Source organism: Passer montanus, unplaced genomic scaffold (assembly GCF_014805655.1).
Source record: "Passer montanus isolate IOZ18808 unplaced genomic scaffold, ASM1480565v1 scaffold29, whole genome shotgun sequence".
In the NCBI taxonomy this organism is placed as follows: Eukaryota; Metazoa; Chordata; class Aves; order Passeriformes; family Passeridae; genus Passer; species Passer montanus.
This window is the reverse complement of record NW_024367596.1, coordinates 2,329,466-2,341,858: the sequence shown is the minus strand read 5'-3', so window position 1 is coordinate 2,341,858 and position 12,393 is coordinate 2,329,466. Positions and strand designations below refer to the sequence as shown.

Sequence of the window (12,393 nt, the reverse complement as noted above, 5' to 3'; positions counted from 1 at the left end):
GAGAAACAGCCAGAAACCCAAAAGGAGCCAATTAAAATCTCCAGCACCCAGTCCAAAGCTGACCAGAACCAAAAGCAAAGTGGAAAACTCAAATTCAGTCTCAGAACTGAGTTCTTTCTGCTGGGAACAGAGTCCTCAGGAGTTTGAGGGAAGTTTCTACATGGAGGAAAGTTTTCTTTCCCTGGAACAGCTCATGGAATGATGAGCTCCTGGCAAAAGGAGGAGATGGATAACTCTGTAACTCACAGGCTGTTCTGTCCCCAGTTATTCATGTCATCCCTCTGCAGCTCACATCTTCCTTCCCCAGCCTATTTTTTCACAGCCTGAAGGTCATGGAAGGGATTTTCTGCTGTGGAGAAAGTGCTAAAAAAGAGGGTGACAAAAAAAAGGGACTTAGAAAGCCACGAACAATAAAAACATTTCAAGCAGCAGCATTATAAATAACTTAAGGAGGAGTTGTAGCTGCACCTTGAGATTGTGGGAGCTGTGCTGTCATCTGGCACTGTGGAAGAGCAGAGAATTTCCTGATTTATTTGGGATAGCAGCTGCCTGGAATTTACTGATTTATTTGGGATAGCAGCTGTTTCCTACCTGGAATGGGAATGGGAGCAACTGCTTGGTGGGAGTGAGGGAGAACCAGAAGAGCTTCAGGTAAAGGCACAATGAGAGGTAAGAAGTGAGCTGCAGAAGGAAAATGAGCTGGCTCTGTATATCTAAATTGATTAATTATTTCTCCCTCAGATTGGCTCAAGGCATGAGCAAGTAAAACCAGGCAAACCTCTGGAAAAGGAGAGGAATGGAACTCTCAGGCTTTTTATCAGGAAGAAATAGAATTGTTTCTTCCTCAAAGAAAGATTTTAAAAGTTCCAAAAATCCAGAGACTTCTCTTAAATATGGCTGAATAATTACAATGACAAAAATAACTAAAGTACAACAGCTAAACCCCATTTTTATAGTGGCTGAGCACATTTTCCCTTCTTTTCCCCCCAGTTCCCACATTTTCTGCTAAGGACTGATTCCTGTTACTTTGCTGGAGATCTGGCTAACTGTCTCCTTTAGAGCCACCCCAAAGCTGTGACTTTTCCCTCAAATTATTTCATTTTATGCACTGCAACAGTGAAGGGATGTGCAGGGATAGAAAATATTTAGCAAACAACATAAACCCACTATTTTAGTTCTTAGGAAAAATAAACCAAGTCACTTTGGAATTGTAGCAATGTGGAAAAATAAAGGAACACCAGCAAAAATGGGCAAGGTGCAGTGTGGGCTCCAGCAGCACCTACATTTTTTAGCCCGAGGCATTAAGAGACAGCTCCTTTGAGGGTTTTTTACAGCAAGCCTACAGCCCATCTGCTTTGGAGAGCCAAGACACTAAAGATAATCTCCAAATTAAACAGCAAGATAAACACGGAGCAGGGACACAGCCTTCTCACTTAACCTGATGAAACTGTGTTTTGCATCTCGCCTGCTAAATGGGAAATAAACCAGGGAAAAGGGGATGAAAAGAATTTAATTCGGTTCCAAAATGATTTAAGCTCTCGGGTGGGTAATTAATAGAGGGCAAATTAAGTTTTAGTGAAATTAATTTCATTATTCTTGGGTGAAGCTGGAGTGGTTCAGGTGGGAGAACAGCGTGAGCCACTGTGGTGAAGCTGCTTCTTGCAAAGGTCTGAGCTGGTGGCTGAGCTGGTGCAGAACTCTCCATCCTCAGGGACAGCTGCAGAACATCTGCAGCACATCTCCCTCAATCAGGATTTCCTTCCTCGTGCCTTGGTGCTCAGGGAAAAACACCCACAGCTCGTGTCAGGAGCTCTGTGCTCCTCCAAACATGGGCAGGAAACGCTGACGTGGCCAAGACAGACTTCCTGAGCAATGACAGCTCTGACAAACTCCTCAGCATCACCCCTAAAATAACATCTCAGGTTGGGAATTGCAGTAATTACAGCAAGCACAGGTGGCAAAAGGGAATGGCAACAGCTCCTGGACAACTGAAGCCAGACACTCACATGATTTAGAGATTTATTTGGTTTTCTGTCTCTTTTTTTTTTTTTTTTTTTTTTTTTTTTTTTTTAGTTTTTCTTTTTGCGGGGGGGGGTTGTTGGGAATTGCAGTAATTACAGCAAGCACAGGTGGCAAAAGGGAATGGCAGCAGCTCCTGGACAACTGAAGCCAGACACTCACGTGATTTAGAGATTTATTTGGTTTTCTGTCGCCTTTTTTTTTTTTTTTTTTTTTTGTGATTTCAGTCGTTCCTTCTGCTGCGAGGGATTGCTGGAGGTTTGTTATGGATTTCTATGTTCAGAAGGAGATAATTCAAGGGAACTTTGGGAAAATCACTGAACTATAAAGTGAGATTTGCTGAGAAGTTGGTGTTGGGTTCTCAACATACAGGGACCAAATGTAAAGGTAAAGGAATATTTGGAATTCCAGACTAAACAGATCTTCTGAGAAAAATCTGCAAAGTGAAACTGTTTTCATTATGTCAGAATTTAACAGATTATGCAGATTATTAATCTTAATAGTATCAGTTTATGCAGATTATTAATCTTTTTCTTGCTTCTGTTTTCAGGAAGTCAGTCCTGGCTCCCTTTATTCCCAAGGAATGGAAAGGACCATGTCAGCTGAATAAACCCAAAACTGGTTTAAGATCATGAAATTCTGTGGCCAAACTACGAATAAATATTGCTGTCAGCTTCTAAGGTTCAATTTAACCACAGAAATTTATTCTTCTCTTTCTATGGTTCACTTTAACCACAAAAATTTATTCTCTTTCTATGGTTCACTTTAACCACAAAAAATTTATTCTTCTCTTTCTGTTTTTCTTGACTGCATCGTTTCACTGAAATTTGTGTATTCAGTCAGCAGCAGAACACTATTTATTGTAAATGTTCCCTTTCTGGCTGAAATACTAAATATCCATCCTCTAAAATAGAAAAGCTGAATAATTATGAAGGATTTCCCACCTCCAAATGGTTTTAAAGGTAGAGGGATCACTGCAGTTTAGTTCTGGATTCTCCCTTCCCTGCCTGTGACAAGGATGGATCCTGGGATGAGGTTGAGGTTCATTTAGTGAAGAATGAGCATAAGAAAAATAATAATAAAATTGAAACTTAAAAAAAAAATAAAAATTCCAGTTTTCCAGCCTAAATACCTGTTTTGCACAACCCAAAGGTCTTAACAGTGAAAAATAAATATGGAGATAGAGATAATTTTTTTCTCTTATTAAGATTACAAGGGTCAAAATCCAGAGCAGAATTTTCATGCCCTTCAAACCGAGACCAAATAATGTCACTCTACACCACAATCTCCAAATTCTGAACTTTGCCACTTGTGTGGGAATTGACCCAACTCACAGAAGGACCTCAGCACCACAAAATGTTTAACAAAATTTGCTTTACAAATCCTCATTCAGAGCTCCCAAACCACTGTAAAAACACTGCCTTAAAAAAAATCCCAAATAAATGCTGATTTAACCTTTTGGCACTTCACAAATATTTATCTTTGGTATTTCATTTTTTACCATTTACAGCAATAACCCAATTTAGGGGAAAAAAACCTACACATATAAACATCTTTGCCAATTACAAAACTTATTTGAAAAATAGCTCACTAGAAGAGATTTTAGCCCAAGATGACATTAGTCACGTCCTAAGTTATTTATTTCCCTGCACAACCATAGAGTAACAATAATTTTATTGTCATTTTTTTTTAGAGAGTGTTTCTTTAAAGAGCCAAGAATGGAAGCAAAGCACTTTGTTTTAACAAGGTCATGCTGGTTATTAAATAATTTGCATATTGAAGGTTAAATCCTTATCTCTAGACAGTAAAAAAGTATTTTTGTCTAACCTTGGGGACTGGAAAAAGCAGGAAGGAGGGTATCCTGAATGATAAACAAAAGGGGTTTTATGCTTTTTGGTACTTGCAATTGTTCCCATTCACACCCACTCAAAGGGAGGGAGCTCTGCTGAAAATTAAACCCCATTTATCAATGATTCTCCTAAAAGCTCCAGAGACTGCCTTGGTAAGGGACAAGGCTGTGCCACAGCCTGGAATTGTCCCCAGCACTAACTGCAGAGACAGGGACAGGTGATGGCAGCGAGGCAAGTTTGTTTCTCCTCAAAAATCACTTCAAGGGAAAATGTAAAGGATCCTTGTACACTATGATACAGATTTCAAGGCTAACTCCTGCAAGGCTTTTCCAGCACACCAAACACCTGAATTTGGCTGGTAAAACCAAATTTGTGAGAGACCTCCCTGCTCTTTTCCCAGCTGAGGAAAGGCTGATGCTTTCCTCTCCTCCTGTTGATGTCTCAGGTTTGAGCTTTTCTGCCAAGGTGGGTCCATGGAGGAGATCCTTTGAATCCATCCCTGCTTTATTCTGGAACTCTGCCCAGCCTGCACAAGGCATCACTATTACCTTAAATTCCCTCTCCTGTTTCCTTTTATTCCTATTTATCCCAGAGCCTGTGGTCAGGAAATCAGACACTGCTGGTTCCACAACTCCCCGGAGTACAGAAATTCCCACACACACAGAGAACACAGAACTTGAGCTGTCAATACCTTCCACTTACACTGCACTTATGGACCATTTCAGAAATCAGATTCTGGAGCTTGAGTTCTCCAAATATTTCCCTCCTCAGGACTGTTATTGACTAATCTATCAAAGGATACAGTTCCCTAACGATGCATCAGTGCAATGCATCACCACAAAGGCAGCACCAGCCTGATGATAGATTGCTCAATAACATGGGAGCAGCTGGCAAGAACTTCCAGGGAATCATGTGATCCAAGTTTTATTTGGTTTTTGGTTTTTTGGTTTTTTTGTTGTTGTTGTTTAGTTTGCATAGCACAGAATAAGCAGGATGAGCTGCTCACAGGTTGAGAGCAAGTTCACACACCAAAATATTTTAGTTGTGCTAGTAGAAATTGAAGGCTGTGGTATCTTAATTTTGAAAGGCAGATCTTGCTTTTTAAATTTCCAACAGTTTTCAATAAATTTGTATCATAATTTCACATCATTCTTCTTTCTGATTTTTGCACTCCCAGGTTCAGCACCTTTATCAGAGCTGCAGGTGATAAGCAAGACCCACACTTGCACAGATCTTATTTCAGAAGTCACTTTGCCCAGGGATTACAGGGAATATGTCACTTTACCATCCCTAAATCACATCCCTTATCCGGGAAAAATTAACCCAAACACCTCCAAAATGGCACAAAATTGTTTAGGTTGGAAAAAACCTCGAAGATGATGGAGTCCAACCAGCAGCACCATGCTCACCCAATATTCCCTTCTGCAGATCTTCCTGAACTACACAAAGGGAAGTTTCAACAACAAAAACTTCTCAGCCTTTCCCAGACGTGAATTTTTCCTTGCAGGACAGACTTGCTGCTGATTATTTATCCATCCCATCCATCTCTATTTCCTTTGCTTTTTCCTTTTAATGATTTATTAACTCTTTAGTAGCCTTCTGTTGCCATGTTCCCTGTCTCCACTTGGCACTGTGACATTATTTAACACCCTGAAGTCAGGAAATAAAATATAAACTGAAAACTCTCCATCCTGATCACTCTGCCTGTTAGTTGTGAAGGCAAGTTTAAATAACTGGGATTAGTGCTAAATCTCAAAGCAAAGCAGCTCTGTCTGGGTGTTACAGCACATTCTGCCATTAGAAAAAAAGGCACTTCTACTGTTAAGATTGGATCTCTCCTGGATTGCAGTTTATCTCTGAAAAGGTAAACTGGTCACACTGGTTATAAAGAAGAGAGAGAGAGAGAAGCAAAGGAAGAAAAAGGCTCATAAATCAAAAATGGGGCTGTGGTTCAGAAGAGGAGATGTGAGAGGGTATCAAGATTTTCCACAGAGAAATCCAGCACACTCATGGAAAAGGCGGAAACTTTCATCAAAAGGAGTGAGGATGATGGATGGATAACCTGGGCAGACTATGGAAGCTCCAGGGGAACACTGGGAGCCAGAAGTGGTGATCAGCTGGGTAAAACACATCAGAGGCAGCTGCAGAGGAGTTAAAGATACACAAGATTTCAGGGTTTAGAGAAACTTCTTATGGAGGCACCTCAGAGGCAGAAGGAAAGGGACGTTCTCAGCATCAAAATTCAGCACAGGAAGTAGAGAAATCAAACAGATCTGCTTTGTTTCTTTGATGTTTTCCAGCTGGATTTTAATCCTACATCCTTCTTAATCAGCAGTAATTTCTAGGTTATCTACTCACTCACCCCTTGGCTTTTCCATTTGATTTACAGAAGCCTCTTCTGCCAGACCAGGGCACTGGTGGATTCCTGTGCTCCGAGCCAAAGCCATTCCCACTCCAAGCAGAACGCCTCGCAGATGGAATGAGAGGCAGCAGTGCTCAGCAGATTTGTTTCTGAGGCTAGGAGGACTTGTAAAGGCTGCTAATAGAAAATTTCCAGAGGATTTGCAGGAGCAAACAAGCAGTTTATAGGTGTTTATCTGATAAAGCCCAGCAGCTGTGGCAGCCTCAGCCCCAGGGTCAGCAGTGCTGCACAATAAACCCTCCCTACCTGAGCTCCACAAAGATGGGATTGTGCCCAGGCTGAAAATGCTCTGCAGCTGAGGTGTAACTAAACCACATTTTAACCACGGTGCCTAATCAGGCCTATTTTTATGTCTAAAATGCAACTTGACTCAGGGGCAGTGTTGTAACATGGCCCCAATCAACAGGAATAAAATAAATCCCATTATCTGCTTCAAGTGAGGGCTGTGCTCTAACTGGATTTTCTACTACAGAAGAACCCCAAATATTAAGAGAGAAATCAGTATTCAAAGAGAAGATGTTTGTGTGAACACAAATATTGAGGGAATAAAAAGGGAATATTTTCTCTAGTCCAGGAAATCAGTTTATTATTCAAAAGGAAAAAGGTGTTGGGCCATCAGCTGAGCCCTATTTGTACTTTAAAGAAAGCTGTAGAAAGCAGAAAAATATGAATTCCCATGGATACATTAAAATATTCTTGGATTTAGGCAAGGCCAGGGGTACTGGCAAACAGCAGAATGGCAGAGAGAAAATGAACATCTAAAGGAAAGCTACTGGGTCAGCACATTGGAATTATCTGGGATAAAAAACCAGGCATGGAGTGCTCACTTTCTAAAATGAAAACAATACTTCTAACAATTAAACCAAAAGAATAAAATACCACAGAGGCAGCAGCTCCCAGTGATTGAGCAGATTTGGTTTCTGGGTGGATGCAGAAGGCCCAGTGCTGGCAAAAAAAAAGCAAGGCAATAATCTGGGACCAAAAATAAACATGGCAATGGCTGCTGAAGGCAGAAATCATCGGGGAGATTTTGTGGGGATTGCAAATCATCCAACCATCTGTCCAGGAGGATGAGGCACTCTCTGGGCACACAGGGAACGAGGAATAAATCACACAGGCAGCCTGGCATTGGCAAAGATGCTCCTGGAAGCTCATCTGGAAAATGATTCTGCCATCAAGGCATTGCAGGAATGAAGCAGGTGCAGGTCAGAGCTATTAATTCCCCCGGAATTCAGATCCATGCACACATTTGCCAGATTTGGTCTCATTCTTGGGACAATGGAGCCTAAATGGGATTTTTTGCCAGCATTTGTGAGGTTTTGATGCCAGTAGGAATGTTTAAAATCAAGCAATGAAACCTGTGTGTCTCAAGAGGTGAAGGACAGGAGCAGAAAAAAGAATTTCACAGGAATTACAAACTGCCCTGATGATGACACAAAGGTTGGGCCTAATCCTGCATGGAAATATTCTCCACCCTTTATCTGAGCTCCTGGAAAACATTCCCAACAGCATTCCATACCAAAAATCCATGGGATTATACAGAGAGACTGGCACAGGGAGAGATGGAGTACCACAGATAGGGATTGAACCCCCATCTGATTTGATTTTATTTATACAATTCAGGTTATAATGGATAGGCAACTCCTCTGCTGCAAATTCCTTCTTGAGTCAAGAATTTAAAAGTTGTGCCAGGGTCCCTCTCCCTCATGAACTCTTCCTGCCTGGCCCAGAGCAGGCAGAGATGGAATAATCCAGCCCATGGCAATCTCATTCCCTGCTTTACACAGATTAATGCCTGGTAGGACTGCAATGTGGACAGAGCTAAGGATTACACTGTCTGCATCCTGGACAGCAGAGATTTTATACAAGAGCTGCTCCAAATCTTCTTAAACTTTAATGTAAAAAACGGAATTTATGTGCACAAAATACTGCTGGGAGCTGGGAGTGGATTTGTGCTCATGTTTTCTGGAATTTTAAGGTTGAGTCATTGGTTTCTGTCAATTTATTGCTGCTTTCTATTTCCAGCAAGGGCTGTGGCCTTGGAACAGCCACAAACCTTGGAGCTGATTCTGCCTGGTACAAACAATTTATCAGTTTTATCCATCACTTCTGAAATCTGGTCTCATCTGCCTGCTTAGGGATGTCTTCACCTTTCCAATAATACATCTGAGATAAAAAATGAGATGCACAACTCCAGAAGAGAGCCACAACATCAGTTAGGTGAGAAGAAAAAGAATGAGTGCTGCTGATTTTTCCTTTTGTGTTTCTGTTTGTTATTTATGCAGTGACTCCTGAGAAGATGGAACAGCTGAAAGAGCTTTAAAGGAGAGAGGTGAAAAGAAAAATGCAGCTTTTTTCCCTTTATTTCTGGGAGTGTTTGTACTTCTATTAATAATTTTATCCCTGTTAAAGCACACAGATGCCACCTAAAGCATTCAGAACAATCAACACTGTGCTATGATAAATAATTGGGTTTAAACCTGTGTTGTGAAATAAAATAAAAAAAGAAAGAGATATAATCTTGCTATCATACCTTAAAAAATTGCAGCATTTGGACTGATTTTCAATAAATTTGACTTTTACCAGTGTAAAGAAGCAATTCTGACCAACTGGCTGGGAAACAAGGAAGATCTAAAAAGCTATAAAAGAGAAGCTACTCAAAGTGGGACCTTTTTATTTCCTAGTAAAGAATGAAGTTTATCTGTGAATGAGCCTGGGAGAAGATTTACAAGTCTGTAAAATGTCACTAAGAGCAACCTGGAAATTGAACCTTTGAGAGATGTTCACAAAATTTTTGCTCTGCAGAGCTAAAAAACCAAAAAAATAATGTGGGGAGTCAAACTGGCCAAAAGGCACAGCTTCAGAACACACCAGAGCTGACATGAAAGTTAAAAACATCATGTCAGAAAAACAATTGTCACTATTTCTTGCTTGATTACAAAGTACTGGAATCTAAAGAGAGCCTCTGGAATGACAAAGATTTCCACAAGAGAAAGAATCAATTGAATTCACTTCTCTGGAGTGTACGAGAAGAGGGTAAATTCTGTTCTCTCCATTAGGAGATGATGGATTTGGACTCCATAGGACAGCTCTGAAATCCAGCTGGCACAAAGCAACACATCACTGGAGATGAAAATGCAGCTTCAAAAATAGTAGGTAGTTACTGCATTTTTTTTTACTCAGCTTTATTTAAGTTGCTTAAATTTCGAACATCAAGTTTTTAAGTGGGAAGTATAAAAACAACTATATTTTTTCTCCCCTAGAAGATTAATTTTCAATTTAAAAGGTTTACAGGATTCCTTCACTCACTCCAGAGGGACTCTCAGTTTGAGCAGAGAAAGTGCTCATATTTCAGGGCCACAACATGAATTCACAACAGTTTGACAGAGAAATTAAAATTCAAGTGGAAATTCAGGATTTACTGTAGAATAACAGCAAAGTGTGAAGATGGAGATGCCCAGAGAGACCCCAGGTCAGAGTTCCAGCTGTAGCTTCCCTCTCAGGAGATTTTTTGGGAAATAAACCAAATTTCCCTGCCTAAATCCAACGTCACAACTTATTTATACTCCCAGAGCAAAAAGGAAAGGAGGAGAAAAGGAGGAGGAAAAGGAGGAGGAAAAACGTCACAACTTATTTATACTCACAGAGCAAAAAGGAAAGGAGGAGGAAAAGGAGGAGGAAAAGGGGGAGGAAAGGGAGGAGGAAAAGGAGGAGGAAAGGGAGGAGGAAAAGGAGGTGGAAAAGGAGGAATGCTGGTGCCTGAGGTCTGGCAGGTGTTCAGAACTCCTGGCATGGAAGGATTCCCAGTACAAAACAGCTGAAAATACATCCCACACTTTGTAAATACCTCTGGATATTTGATGTTATATGAAATTAAATGGAATTAGGTGATGACAGGAACAAAGGCACTGGGAGAACACAGCCATGCCATAACAAGCATTAAGGTTTTGTTCCAGACTCAGGAAGCCTCAAAATGCAAATTATCAGCAGGACTTGCTGACATTTGCAGTCTGTGGGAAGAGGAGATGAGGACAGATATGGAAAGGAAAGATCAGAGTGGTTCAGAAAGAAAAATCCTACCAAAATTAAGGCAGAGCTGCTATGGAAAAACCTGGCCATTTAGGAATTGTAATGTACAAGGCACAGACAATGTAATGCACTGTCAACACTTCTGTTTCATTTTTGTCCTTTGGCTTTGTGTTTTAGGGATAATCTGTTGAAAGCACAGACCCCAAGCACCCCCAAATTTAAGAGCTGTACCCCCCAACTCACATTTCCCTCCAAAGACTAAAAAGGATTTAACAGAGACACAAAGATTGAAAGGGAGGTGAGGACTGAAACCCACCCTTCTGCAATCCTTTAAAATAATTCAAAATAAAAACTCTGAATGCAAGTCTAAGTTCTTCCTGTGTGACCTCCTCAGCTCCAGCAGAGCCCTGCATTAATAATGGAATCAGACAATTTTATGCCTCTTTAATAATGGATGCCACATATATTTGGGGTTAGGGAGGACAGTGTTCATTTATCGATCATCATGCATTATCTCCAACCTGGAAACTCCTAAGCAGCTTCCATCTCCTGTGCCCTCCTAAATAATTCAGAATGTAATTTCAGTTGGGTTATTTTGTTTGTATCTTTTCTGATTAAACTTGTATTTTTTTAATCAGAAGGATAGCTGACAGACCTGTAGCAAAGGGTCAAAATTTCATCTCACATTACTCAAAAAGTCCCAAGGAAATCATCTTGAAAAGTCCCCCAAGTGAAAATATTTCTGTCTAATTCCTGGTTTTTAGAACCCAGACCTCTGTATTTGTACTGTGTCAGATGTATATTTAATAGTTCTTTTAATAACACTAAAAAATAACTTTGAGCTTTTCTTAAAAGGACATCGTCACAGTAGAATTTCTTGAAACTTCTTTGTTCGTTTCACCCTAAGTTTGGAGCAGTTCATCCCTGCCAATTCTCAACATGAAAGCAGAAATTTTGTTCAGGTTTGTGAGTCGAAAATGAAATTTAAATATGCAAGGAACAGTTGCTAATTTGTCCTGCAGATCTGCATTCACTCCAAAGGTGAATTCTTGAGTGAAGCACCAACAAAGTGCAGCACGGAGATTTACAGGCTCATCTGGGGAATATTTTAATATTAACGAATTTCCAGCAAGGTTAGGGTTTGACTTCCCCTGCCTATAATTAGAGGGGAGAAGAAAGGCTGAGAACAAACAGATGCCATGGCGACACAGCAAAATAAGAAAGAAAAAAGACAAATGGAATAAACACTGTCTCAGACAAGTTAATTAGAAGAACTCTGCAGTTCCTTAGGCCTTTAAATGGTCAGCTCAAGAGACAAGGCTGTCATAAAGGGATTATTGTGGATTTCACAGATCAGTGATCAAGGTCTGCATCAGATTTTAAGGAGAAAAGTTGTGCTAGGAGAAACAAATTAAGAAGAGTTTGTTTTCATCAGTGCAGGGACAAATTCCAAAGCTATCCAGCAGTGGATGTAAATTAATCACCTCATAATAAATAATAGTCTCCTTTGGGAATTGTCAGCTCATCACCTGAAGTGATGCTTTGAGTGCTTCTTCGATGAGAGAGGATTTAACAAGATGCAGATCATAAAGGATGAATCCAAGGAATTGCTGGACTGTACAGCCCTGTGATTAAAAACTGCTTTATTCCCTAATTTGTGCCCACCCTTTACTAAACTGGTGCTTCCTCCCATCTCCCCACAAGGGCACTGGCAGCAATTTTGACCCCTGTGCCCAGGGCAGCTGATGTGGTTCAGTTTTCAGGAATTTGTTGAATGTTTATGCCATCATTTAAAGCATGTCTGCATTGTCTGATCTCCCAGTGACAGGAGGAGAGGCAATGGCCCCAGGCTGTGCCAGGGGAGGATTGGAGAGCAGGGAAAATTTGGATTTCAGGGAAAATTTCTTTGGGAGGAGTGCTCAGGCATTGGAACAGGCTGAGCAGGGCAGGGCTGGAATCAAGGCACAAGCATTTTCACAACTGAAAGTTTTCCTAGCCCTGGGTTCAGAGGTACCTGTGAGGGCACAGACCCTGCAGGGTCACGGCCACCTCAACCTGTGATTCCAGAACATT

General features: G+C 40.8%; 1 long non-coding RNA gene across 1 annotated transcript; it reads left to right on the top strand.

The window, feature by feature from the left end:
- Nucleotides 1-293: 293 nt before the first annotated feature.
- On the top strand, nt 294-2,795 carry LOC120504377. Its single transcript, XR_005628007.1, has 3 exons — nt 294-669; nt 2,247-2,406; nt 2,570-2,795. It is a non-coding gene; the product is annotated as an uncharacterized LOC120504377 (long non-coding RNA).
- The last annotated feature ends 9,598 nt before the right edge of the window (nt 2,796-12,393 follow it).